Below are 12,574 nucleotides of genomic sequence, written 5' to 3'. Positions count from 1 at the left end.
CTCTACTATATATAAAATAGATAACTAATAAGAACATACTCTAAAGCACAGGAAACTCTACTCAATACTCTGTAAAGGCCTATATGAGAAAATAATCTAAAAAAAAGTGGATATTGGTATAGGTATAATGGATTCACTTTGTTGTACAGCAGAAACTAACACAACATTGTAAATCAACTATACTCCAATAAAAATTCAAAAAAAAATTAGAATTTGGCAACAGTGCATTATCAGCTCTCTATGGCTGTGATCTCTCTCCTTGAACTGTTTGCAGTATTTGCACAGAGCTAGAGAGTACCCTATCTCAGTCCATTTTATGAGGGGCACATAGAAGGTTAGTCCACCAATAAGCTCTGCTGACATGACCAAGTCACTCCTGCTGCTTCTTCATGTGATCTGCCTGTTTTAGAGTCAGGGTGATTGGCAATGACATAATCAAATGACAGCTTTTCCTTTCTCCTTTTGGGAACTAAGAGTTGATAATTCTAAATTCTGAATACTCTACTGGAGACTTTACAAATTAACAAGTTCACAAAAGAAAGATCGTGGAGCTCACAGGCATCCACTCACTTCCCTGTGGTAATCTGTATAAATTAGCTGCTCTTTTGGTGTTCTAATGAATATTTACCAAGTTCGTAGAAGAAAGTACTGTCTCGTGGCAAAGAGCCAAGGCTTCACCAAGGGCCTCTATATTGTAATTAAGTACTATATGGCTATTTACTAGATTTTAAATTCCTTGAAGGTAGGGACTATACTTGTTTCACTCTTTTTTTAAAAAAAAAAAACATCTTTATTGACATATAATTGCTTTATAATTGTGAGTTAGTTTCTGCTTTATAAAAAAGTGAATCAGCTATACATATACATATATCCCCATATTTCCTTCCTCTTGCATCTCCCTCCCACCCTCCCTATCCCACCCCTCTAGGTGGTCACAAAGCACCAAGCTGATCCCCCTGTGCTCTGTGGCTGCTTCCCACTAGCTATCTATTTTACATTTGGTAGTATATATAAGTCCATGCCACTCTCTCACTTCGTCCCATCTTACCGTTCCCCTCCCCATGTCCTCAAGTCCATTCTCTACTTCTGCATGTTTATTCCTGACCTGCCCCTAGGTTCTTCAGAACCATTGTTTTTTTATTTTTTATTCCATACATATGTGTTAGCATATGGTATTTGTTTTTCTCTTTCTGACTTACTTCACTCTGAATGACAGTCTCTAAGTCCATCCACCCTGCTACAAATAACTCAATTTCATTTCCTTTTATGGCTGAGCAATATTCCATTGTTTATATGTGCCACATCTTTATTGATTCACCTGTCGATGGACACTTAGGTTGCTTCCATGTCTTGGCTATTGTAAATAGAGCTGCAATGAACATTGTGGTACATGACTCTTTTTGAATTATGGTTTTCTCAGGGTATATGCCCAGTACTGGGATTGCAGGGTCATATGGTAGTTCTATTTTTAGTTTTTTAAGGAACCTCCATACTGTTCTCCATAGTGGCTCTATCAATTTACATTCCCACCTACTGTGCAAGAGGGTTCCCTTTTCTCCACACCCTCTCCAGCATTTATTGTTTGCAGAATTTTTAATGATGACCATTCTAACTGGTGCAAAGTGATACCACATTGTAACTTTGATTTGCATTTCTCTAATGATTAGAGATGTTGAGCATCCTTTCATGTGTTTGTTGGCAATCTGTATATCTTCTTTGGAGAAATGTCTGTTTAGGACTTCTGCCCATTTTTGGATTGGGTTGTTTGTTTGTTGGATATTGAGCTGCATGAGCTGCTTGTAAATTTTGGAGATTAATATTTTGTCAGTTGCTTCATTTGCAAGTATTTTCTCCCATTCTGAGGGTTGCTTTTCTGTCTAGTTTATGTTTTTCTTTGCTGTGCAAAAGCTTTTAAGTTTCATTAGGTACCATATTTTTATTTTATTTCCATTTCTCTAGAGGGTGGGTCAAAAAGGATCTTGCTGTAATTGATGTCATAGAATGTTGTTCTTATGTTTTCCTCTAAGAGTTTCATAGTGTCTGGACTTACATTTAGGTCTTTAATCCATTTTGAGTTTATTTTTGTGTATGGTGTTAAGGAGTGTTCTAATTTCCTTCTTTTACATGTAGGTGTCCAGTTTTCCCAGCACCACGTATTGAAGATGCTGTCTTTTCTCCATTGTATATTCTTGCCTCCTTTATCAAAAATAAGGTGACCATATGTGCGTAGGTTTATCTCTGGGCTTTCTATCTTGTTCCATTGATCTATGTTTCCATACAAATTGTGAAATTTTTTGTTCTAGTTCTGCGAAAAATGCCATTGGTAGTTTGCTAGGGATTGAATTGAATCTGTAGATAGCTTTGGGTAATATAGTCATTTTCACAATGTTGATTCTTCCAATCCAAGGACATGTCATATCTGTCCATCTGTTTGTTCTCTATGTATAGTATCATGTCATCTGCAAACAGTTATAGCTTTACTTCTTCTTTTCCAATTTGGATTTCTTTTATCTCTCTGATTGCTGTGGCTATAACTTCCAAAACTATGTTGAATAAGAGTGGTGAGAGTGGACAACCTTGTCTTGTTCCTTATCCTAGAGGAAATGGTTTCAGTTTTTCACCATTGTCAGTGATGTTGGCTGTGGGTTTGTCATGTATGACCTTTATTATGTTGAGGAAAGTTCCCTCTTGACTAGTTTCTGGAGGGTTTTGATCATAAAAGGATGTTGAATTTTGTCAAAAGATTTTTCTGTATCTATCGAGATTTTCATATGGTTTTTCTCCTTCAGTTTGTTAATATGTTTTATCACACTGATTGGGGTATATTCACGAATCCTTGCATTCCTGGGATAAACCCCACTTGATCATGGTGTATGATCATTTTAATGTGCTGTTGGATTCTGTTTGCTAGTATTTTGTTGAGGATTTTTGCATCTATGTTCATCAGTGATATTGGCCTGTAGTTTTCTTTGTTTGTGACATCTTTTTCTGGTTTTGGTATCAGAGTGGGGGTGGCCTCATAGAATGAGTTTGGGAGTGTTCTTCCCTCTGCTATGTTTTGGAAGAGTTTGAGAAGGATAGGTGTTAGCTCCTCTCTAAATGTTTGATAGAATTCGCCTGTGAAGCCATCTAGTCCTGGGCTTTTGTCTGTTGAAAGATTTTTAACAAGAGTCTCAATTTCAGTGCTTGTGATTGGTCTGTTTATACTTTCTATTTCTTCCTGGTTCAGTCTCGGAAGGTTGTGCTTTTCATAGAATTTGTCCATTTCTTCCAGGTTGTCCATTTTATTGGTATATAGTTGCTTGTAATACTCTCTCATGATCCTTTGTATTTCTGCAGTGTCAGTTTTTACTTCTCCTATTCATTTCTAATTTTATTAATTTGCGTCTTCTCCCTTTTTTTCTTGATGAGTCTGACTAATGGTTTATCAATTGTGTTTATGTCACAAAGAACCAGCTTTTAGTTTATTGATCTTTGCTATTGTTCCCTTCATTTTTTCCCCATTATATCTGATCTGTTCTTTATGATTTCTTTCCTTCTGCTAACTTTGGGGGTTTTTTTGTTCTTCTTTCTCCAACTGCTTTAGGTGTAAGGTTATTTGAGCTGTTTCTTGTTTCTTGAGGTAGGATTTTATAGCTATACACTTCACTCTTAGAACTGTGTTTGTTGCATCCCATAGGATTTGGGTCATCGTGTTTTCATTGTCTTTTGTTTCTAGGTTTTTAAAAATTTCATCTTTGATTTCTTTATTGATCTCTTGGTTATTAAGTAGTGTATTCTTTAGCTTACATGCATTTGTATTTTTTACAGATTTTTTCCTATAATTGATATCTAGTCTCATAGTGTTGTAGTCATAAAAGATACTCGATATGATTTCAATTTTCTTAAATTTAACAAGGCTTGATTTGTGACCCAAGATATGATCTATCCTGGAAAATGTTCCATGAACACTTGAGAAGAAAGTGTATTCTGTTGTTTTTGGATGGAATGTCCTATAAATATCAATTAAGTCCATCTTGTTTAAAGTATCATTTAAAGCTTGAGTTTCATTATTTATTTTCATTTTGGCTGATCTGTCCATTGGTGAAAGTGGGGTCTTAAAGTTCCCTATTATTATTGTGTTACTGTTGATTTCCTCTTTTATGGCTGTTAACATTTGCCTTATGTATTGAGGTTCTCCTATGTTGGGTTCATAAATATTTACAATTGTTATGTCTTCTCTTTGGATTGATCACTTGATCATTACATAGGGTCCTTATTTGTCTCTTGTAATAGTCTTTATTTTAAAGTCTATTTTGTGTGATATGAGAATTGCTACTCCAGCTTTCTTTTGATTTCCATTTGCATGGAATATCTTTTTCCATCCCCTCACTTTCAGTCTGTATGTGTCCCTAGGTCTGAAGTGGGTATCTTTTAGACAGCATATATGGGTCTTGTTTTTGTATCCATGCAGCCAGTCTATGGTTGAAGCATTTAATCCATTTACATTTAAGGTAGTTATCAATATGTATGTTCCTATGACCATTTTCTTAATTGTTTTGCATTTGTTTTTGTAAGTCTTTTCCTTCTGTTGTGTTTCCTGCCTAAAGAAGTTCCTTTAGCATTTGTTGTAGAGCTGGTTTTGTGGTGCTGAATTCTCTTAGCTTTTGCTTGTCTGTAAAGGTTTTAATTTCTCCATCGAATCTGAATGAGATCGTTGCTGGGTAAAATAATCTTGGTTGTAGTTATTCTGCTTTCATCACTTTAAATATGTCCTGCCACTCCCTTCTGGCTTGCAGAGTTTCTGCAGAAAGATCAGCTGTTAACCTTATGGGGATTCACTTGTATGTTATTTGTTGCTTTTCCCTTGCTGCTTTTAATATTTTTTCCTTGTATTTAAGTTTAGATAGCTTGATTAATATGTGTCTTGGCATGTTTCTCCTTGGATTTATCCTGTATGGGACTCTCTGCTCTTCCTGAAGTTGACTGGCTATTTCTTTTCCCATATTAGGGAAGTTTTCAATTATAAGCTCTTCAAATATTTTCTCAGACCCTTTCTTTTTCTCTGCTTCTTCTGGGACCCCTATAATTCGAATGTTGGTCTGTTTAATGTTGTCCCAGAGGTCTCTGAGACTGCTCTCATTCTTTTCATTATTTTTTTGTTATTCTGCTTTGTAGTTCTGTATGTGTCCCTAGGTCTGAAGTGGGTATCTTTTAGACAGCATATATGGGTCTTGTTTTTGTATCCATGCAGCCAGTCTATGGTTGAAGCATTTAATCCATTTACATTTAAGGTAGTTATCAATATGTATGTTCCTATGACCATTTTCTTAATTGTTTTGCATTTGTTTTTGTAAGTCTTTTCCTTCTGTTGTGTTTCCTGCCTAAAGAAGTTCCTTTAGCATTTGTTGTAGAGCTGGTTTTGTGGTGCTGAATTCTCTTAGCTTTTGCTTGTCTGTAAAGGTTTTAATTTCTCCATCAAATCTGAATGAGATCGTTGCTGGGTAAAATAATCTTGGTTGTAGTTATTCTGCTTTCATCACTTTAAATATGTCCTGCCACTCCCTTCTGGCTTGCAGAGTTTCTGCAGAAAGATCAGCTGTTAACCTTATGGGGATTCACTTGTATGTTATTTGTTGCTTTTCCCTTGCTGCTTTTAATATTTTTTCCTTGTATTTAAGTTTAGATAGCTTGATTAATATGTGTCTTGGCATGTTTCTCCTTGGATTTATCCTGTATGGGACTCTCTGCTCTTCCTGAAGTTGACTGGCTATTTCTTTTCCCATATTAGGGAAGTTTTCAATTATAAGCTCTTCAAATATTTTCTCAGACCCTTTCTTTTTCTCTGCTTCTTCTGGGACCCCTATAATTCGAATGTTGGTCTGTTTAATGTTGTCCCAGAGGTCTCTGAGACTGCTCTCATTCTTTTCATTATTTTTTTGTTATTCTGCTTTGTAGTAGTTATTTCCACTATTTTATCTTCCAGGTCACTTATCCGTTCTCTGCCTCAGTTATTCTGGTATTGATTCCTTCTAGAGAATTTTTATTGCATTTATTGTGTTGTTCATCATTGTTTGTTTGCCCTTTAGTTCTTCTGGTTCCTTGTTAAACATTTCTTACATTTTCTCCATTCCATTTCCAAGATTGAGGATCATCTTTACTATCATTACTCTGAATTCTTTTTAAGGTAGACTGCCTATTTCCTCTTCATTTGTTTGGTCTGGTCAGTTTTCACCTTGTTCCTTCACCTGCTTTGTGTTTCTTTGTCTTCTCATTTTTCTTAACTTACTGTTTTTGGGGTCTCCTTTTTGCAGGTGGCATGTTCGTAGCTCCCGTTGCTTTTGGTGTCTGCTCCCAGTGGGTAAGGTTGGTTCAGTGGCTGTGTACGCTTCCTGGTGGAGCAGACTGTTTCACGTGTTCTGGTGGATGAGGCTGGTTTTTGTCTTTCTGGTAGGCAGGACCACGTCTGGTAGTGTGTTTTGTGGTGTCAGTGACCTTATGATTTTAGGCAGCCTCTCTGCTAATTGGTGGGGTTGTGTTCCTGTTTTGCTAGTTGTTTGGCATAGGGTGTCCAGCACTGTAGCTTGCTGGTCTTTGAGTGGTGCTGGGTCCTAGCTTTTAATGGAGATCTCTGGGACAGCTTTCATCTTTTGGTATTACATGGAGTCAGGGGGTCTCTGGTGGACCAATGTCTTGTACTCGGTCCCCCAACTCAGAGGCACAGGCATGACACCTGAATGGAGTATGTAGACCCTCTTAGCCACACAGCTCAGAAGAAAAGGGAGAAAAAAAGAGAGATAGAAAGAAAAGAAAACAGAGTTTTTAAAATAAAAAATTTATTAAAAGTAAAAGAAATAAAAAGTAATAAAAAAAGAAAGAAAGAAAGAAGAGAGCATCCAAACCAAAACACAAATCCACCAATGATAACAAGAGCTAAAAACTATACTAATACAAATAAAACTGAAATGCAAAAAACGGACAGACAGATCCCTAGGACAAATGGTAAAAACAAAGCTATACAGACAAAATCACAGAAAGAAGCATATACATACATACTCACAAATAGAGGAAAAGGGTTAAAAAATCTATCTATCTATCTATCTATCTATCTATCTATCTATCTATCTATCTATCATCTATCTATCTATCTATCTATTCCTGGTCAGTAAACAAATTTGCCTTCTGCCCTAGAGAAAGCCACTACTTACATTATCCTGGAGTTTTTTCTACACAAATATCTTGGAAAGGATAGTCTAGAACAAAACAGTCACAAGACAGACAAGTAGAAACTCCATGGAGAATTGCTCCCCAATAATACATTTTTCACTGAAGCTACATGTCTATCTTGGGTTGAAAAGGTTCTCTGTCTAGTGTATTCAGAGACAAAGACTGACAGAGTTCCATCTAGTTATTTGCTTTTTAGAGTATCATTCAAGAAGAAGAGAACCCAGCAAATACTGACACTTTAAATTTCTATTCGGAAGGGACACACGCCATTTCAACCTGTATTTTGTTGGCAAAAGCAAATTGCTTCTGCACAAATATTTTTCTACGATTTACTGAAGAAGTTGAGAGCCAGGAATACTAGATGTTTAGCACTAGTATTGTAAACAGTTGAATTCCAAATTGATGAATGACAGTACCCAAATTATGCTAACAAGTTAGTTTTGTCTGAAAAAGATCTCAAACAGCTGCAGTGATCTGCCTTCAGGTTCTATGAATTATTTGGACAATTATTTTCTTACATGAATAAACTTGTAAGAAAAAGCTCATACACTGGATACAAAATTAACAATACCTCTCCAGGCACCAAGTGTGGGCTAATTATATGCTGGGTGCTAAGGGTCAAACAGTGGTTAAAGCAACATGAGGCCTGGTTAAGGCAACATCATCATGTGAGGGACAAAAAACAGACAGACAAACAAAATAATTATAACTTATAGGAAGTGCCAAGAAGAAAAAAGAGTATCCAGAGTTAAGAAGGCTAGGGTCATCAGATAATTTCTATGCAAATTTTGATGGAAAATATAAAAAATAATGTCTCTGAATTGAAATAAAGCTAGACTTGTTATAAACACTAACCAGTAATCTGTGTGGCAACATGATATCCTCAAAAGTTCAAAAAAGTTGGGCAATTTGTCCAAAGAAACATGTAGTAGGACTAAGTATAAAAATACCTTGCTCTTTGGTACAACCACTTATGTCCAAAATCGGAGCAATACGACTTAACAGCAGCACATGTGAAAATGACCTTGGAAATTCAATTGACAAAGAGATCAATATGTGTTAAAATAGAGCAAAACTTTGACTCAATAATAACATAGATATATAGTGTCAAGAAGAAAAATAAAAGGATAATTCCACTATGTTCTATAAGTTACATTTCATTCAGTTCTAGGAAGACATTAGTTGTGTGAAAAACTTGGATTCATACAGAAGAGTGTTAATAGGCTATGGATGTTTGTGGTTACAATCAGAACTATACCAAATCCAAGGGAAGTTTAGAAATGCGTGAGGGCTATTTTGTAGTTGTCACAATGAGTTATAAATGCTACTTGGAATTTAAGAAAAGGGGCAAGAATGCTACGTATCTGACATTACATTAGTGAATTCCACACAATTAAGAAGTGTCCCTCCCGAAATTTCAATATTGTCCCCTTTGTGAAATACATCTATCTATCTATCTATCTATCTATCTATCTATCTATCTATCTATCTATCTATCTATCTATCTATCTATCTATCTATCTATCTATCTATCTATCTATCTATCTATCTATCTATCTATCTATCTATCTATCTATCTATCTATCTATCTATCTATCTATCTATCTATCTATCTATCTATCTATCTATCTATCTATCTATCTATCTATCTATCTATCTATCTATCTATCTATCTATCTATCTATCTATCTATCTATCATCTATCTATCTATCTATCTATATAAAGAAGAGAGCAACCAAATCAATAAACAAATCTGCCAATTATAATAAACTCTAAATACTAAACTAAGATAAACATAAGACCAGAAAGAAATTAGATGCAGATAGCAAACCCCAAGTCTACAGTTGCTCCCAAAGTCCACTGCCTCAATTTTGGGATGATTTGTTGTCTATTCAGGTATTCCACAGATGCAGTGTGCATCAAGTTGATTGTGGAGGTTTAATCCGCTGCTTCTGAGGCTGCTGGGAGAAATTTCCCTTTCTCTTCTTTGTTTGCACAGCTCCTGGGGTTCAGCTTTGGATTTGGCCCTGCTTCTGTAGGTTGCCTCAGGCCATCTGTTCGTCGCTCAGACAGGACAGGGTTAAAGTGGCAGCTGATTTGGGGGCTCTGGCTCACTCAGGCCAAGGGGATGGAGAGGTACAGAATGCGGGTTGAGCCAGTGGTGGCAGAGGCCAGCGTGATGTTCCTACAGCCTGAGGCATGCCGTGTGTTCTCCTGGGGAAGTTGTCCCTGCGTCACGGGACCCTGGCAGTGGCGGGCTGCCCAGGCTTCCTGGAGGGGAGGTATGGATAGTGCCCTGTCCTTGCATACAGGCTCCTTTGTGGCTGCAGCAGCAGCCTTAGTGTTTCATGCCCGTCTCTGGTGTCTGCGCTGATCGCCATGGCTTGCGCCCATCTCTGGAGCTCATTTAGGAGGTGCTCTGAATCCCCTCTCCTCGCACACCCTGAAACAGTGGTCTCTTGCCTCTTAGGCAGGTCTAGACTTTTTCCCAGACTCCCTCCCAGCTAGCTGTGGTGTACTAGCCCCCTTCAGGTTGTGCTCATGCAGCCAACCCCAGTCCTCTCCCTGGGGTCTGACCTCCAAAGCCAGAGCCACAGCTCCCAGCCCCCACCTATCCTGCCCTGGCAGGTGAGCAGAGAAGCCTCTTAGGCTGGTGAGTGCTAGTCGGCACTGATCCTCTGTGTGGGAATCTCTCTGCTTTGCCCTCTGCACCCCTATTGCTGTGCTCCCCTCCATGGCTCTGAAGCTCCTCCCCGCCACCCCCATCTCCGCCCATGAAGGGGTTTCCTTGTGTGTAGAAACATTTCCTCCTTCACAGCTCCTTCCCAGAGGGGCAGGTCCTGTCCCTATTCTTTTGTCTCTGTTTTTTCTTTTTTCTTTTGTCCTACCCAGGTACGTGGGGAGTTTCTTGCCTATTGGGAAGTCTGAGGTCTTCTGCCAGCATTCAGTAGGTGTTCTATAGGAGTTGTTCCACATGTAGATGTATTTCTGATGTGTTTGTGGGGAGGAAGGTGATCTCCATGTCTTACTCCTCCACCATCTTGAATGTCTTCTGTTTCACTCTTATATTCCCTCTGCTTGGCACAGAGTAGGGAATCAGTAAATATTTACTAAGTATGTGAGTTGGCAAGAGACTAACTGTACTGTCCAAGAATAGCAATGCATATGAAAAAGAGGTGTCAACAGTTGAGTATAAGATTGAAAGTTAAAGGCCTAGAATGAGAGGGTAGCTGAAGGAATGGACCCAGATGTTATGTGCCTCACAAACATTCTTGTGAATGGATTTTCTGAGTTGGGAACTTTGAATTTTATGCACAACCATATTAAAAAAAGATAAAACAGCCAAGATAATGACTAGCATGTTACAGGGACAGTTTATGTCATTATATGTTTCTAGGAAATTATCCATAGTAACTAGAAAACCAGACATGAATCTGAACTAATTTGGCCAAAAAGCAGGCAAGCTCTAGAAGGACAGTGTTGTCCCAGGATAAATCTTGAACACACATTTAATAAAACAGTCTGGATGAGAACAAAAAGGTTAAGTGGAATAAATATGTAAAAGCTTAAATTCCTTCCTATAGCTGAACCAAGAATGATATAGCCAAAGAGAGTCATCTTATGATCTTAAGAGAGCTGCTTGCATCAATGACTGTTTGTGGAATTTCTTTGTGGCCTCTTTGTCCCTTTACTAAGTGTTGGGAGCACACAGATTGTGGAGGGGAGTAGAAGTGATTGAAAAGCTTTCATCTATTCATTTTTCCTTTTTTTGTAGTGAAATATTTAATTTATTGTTGTTAATTTTCCGGAATATTTTATATATATGAATTCAATAGAAGAAACTTATTACTGTCTTCAATTCCCTGGTCATTTTTGTTATTTGTCTTATTTCATGATTATTACTGCAAATAATTTTTTTTCATATATTGGAATGGGTGTGTTAAATAATCTGCCTTAGGTATCAAATATGCTAGGTATGCGCCATATAAGGGACAAAGGAACTAGTGAACCTCTGCCCAGTGTGTGTAAAAAAGGAGAAAAGGAAATAAAATTTCCTCTGAAGAGAGATGAAAATCTAGGCAGTTTGGTGGGTCTCATGGAGTTAAGCTTAGTTCACCAAGCTGCAGATTTTACCTTCCTCAGGCAATAACGCATGTATGTGTATACAAGTGGTTGAAGACCAATATTATAAAAGGTGTGCTTTTCAAGATGATGAAGAGCTATGCTACTTAGATCCTCTGTGTGGGAATCTCTCTGCTTTGCCCTCTGCACCCCTATTGCTGTGCTCCCCTCCATGGCTCTGAAGCTCCTCCCCGCCACCCCCATCTCCGCCCATGAAGGGGTTTCCTTGTGTGTAGAAACATTTCCTCCTTCACAGCTCCTTCCCAGAGGGGCAGGTCCTGTCCCTATTCTTTTGTCTCTGTTTTTTCTTTTTTCTTTTGTCCTACCCAGGTACGTGGGGAGTTTCTTGCCTATTGGGAAGTCTGAGGTCTTCTGCCAGCATTCAGTAGGTGTTCTATAGGAGTTGTTCCACATGTAGATGTATTTCTGATGTGTTTGTGGGGAGGAAGGTGATCTCCATGTCTTACTCCTCCACCATCTTGAATGTCTTCTGTTTCACTCTTATATTCCCTCTGCTTGGCACAGAGTAGGGAATCAGTAAATATTTACTAAGTATGTGAGTTGGCAAGAGACTAACTGTACTGTCCAAGAATAGCAATGCATATGAAAAAGAGGTGTCAACAGTTGAGTATAAGATTGAAAGTTAAAGGCCTAGAATGAGAGGGTAGCTGAAGGAATGGACCCAGATGTTATGTGCCTCACAAACATTCTTGTGAATGGATTTTCTGAGTTGGGAACTTTGAATTTTATGCACAACCATATTAAAAAAAGATAAAACAGCCAAGATAATGACTAGCATGTTACAGGGACAGTTTATGTCATTATATGTTTCTAGGAAATTATCCATAGTAACTAGAAAACCAGACATGAATCTGAACTAATTTGGCCAAAAAGCAGGCAAGCTCTAGAAGGACAGTGTTGTCCCAGGATAAATCTTGAACACACATTTAATAAAACAGTCTGGATGAGAACAAAAAGGTTAAGTGGAATAAATATGTAAAAGCTTAAATTCCTTCCTATAGCTGAACCAAGAATGATATAGCCAAAGAGAGTCATCTTATGATCTTAAGAGAGCTGCTTGCATCAATGACTGTTTGTGGAATTTCTTTGTGGCCTCTTTGTCCCTTTACTAAGTGTTGGGAGCACACAGATTGTGGAGGGGAGTAGAAGTGATTGAAAAGCTTTCATCTATTCATTTTTCCTTTTTTTGTAGTGAAATATTTAATTTATTGTTGTTAATTTTCC

The sequence above is a fragment of the Physeter macrocephalus genome, chromosome 14, assembly GCF_002837175.3.
Source record: "Physeter macrocephalus isolate SW-GA chromosome 14, ASM283717v5, whole genome shotgun sequence".
Taxonomy (NCBI): Eukaryota; Metazoa; Chordata; class Mammalia; order Artiodactyla; family Physeteridae; genus Physeter; species Physeter macrocephalus.
This window is presented reverse-complemented; position numbering follows the sequence as displayed.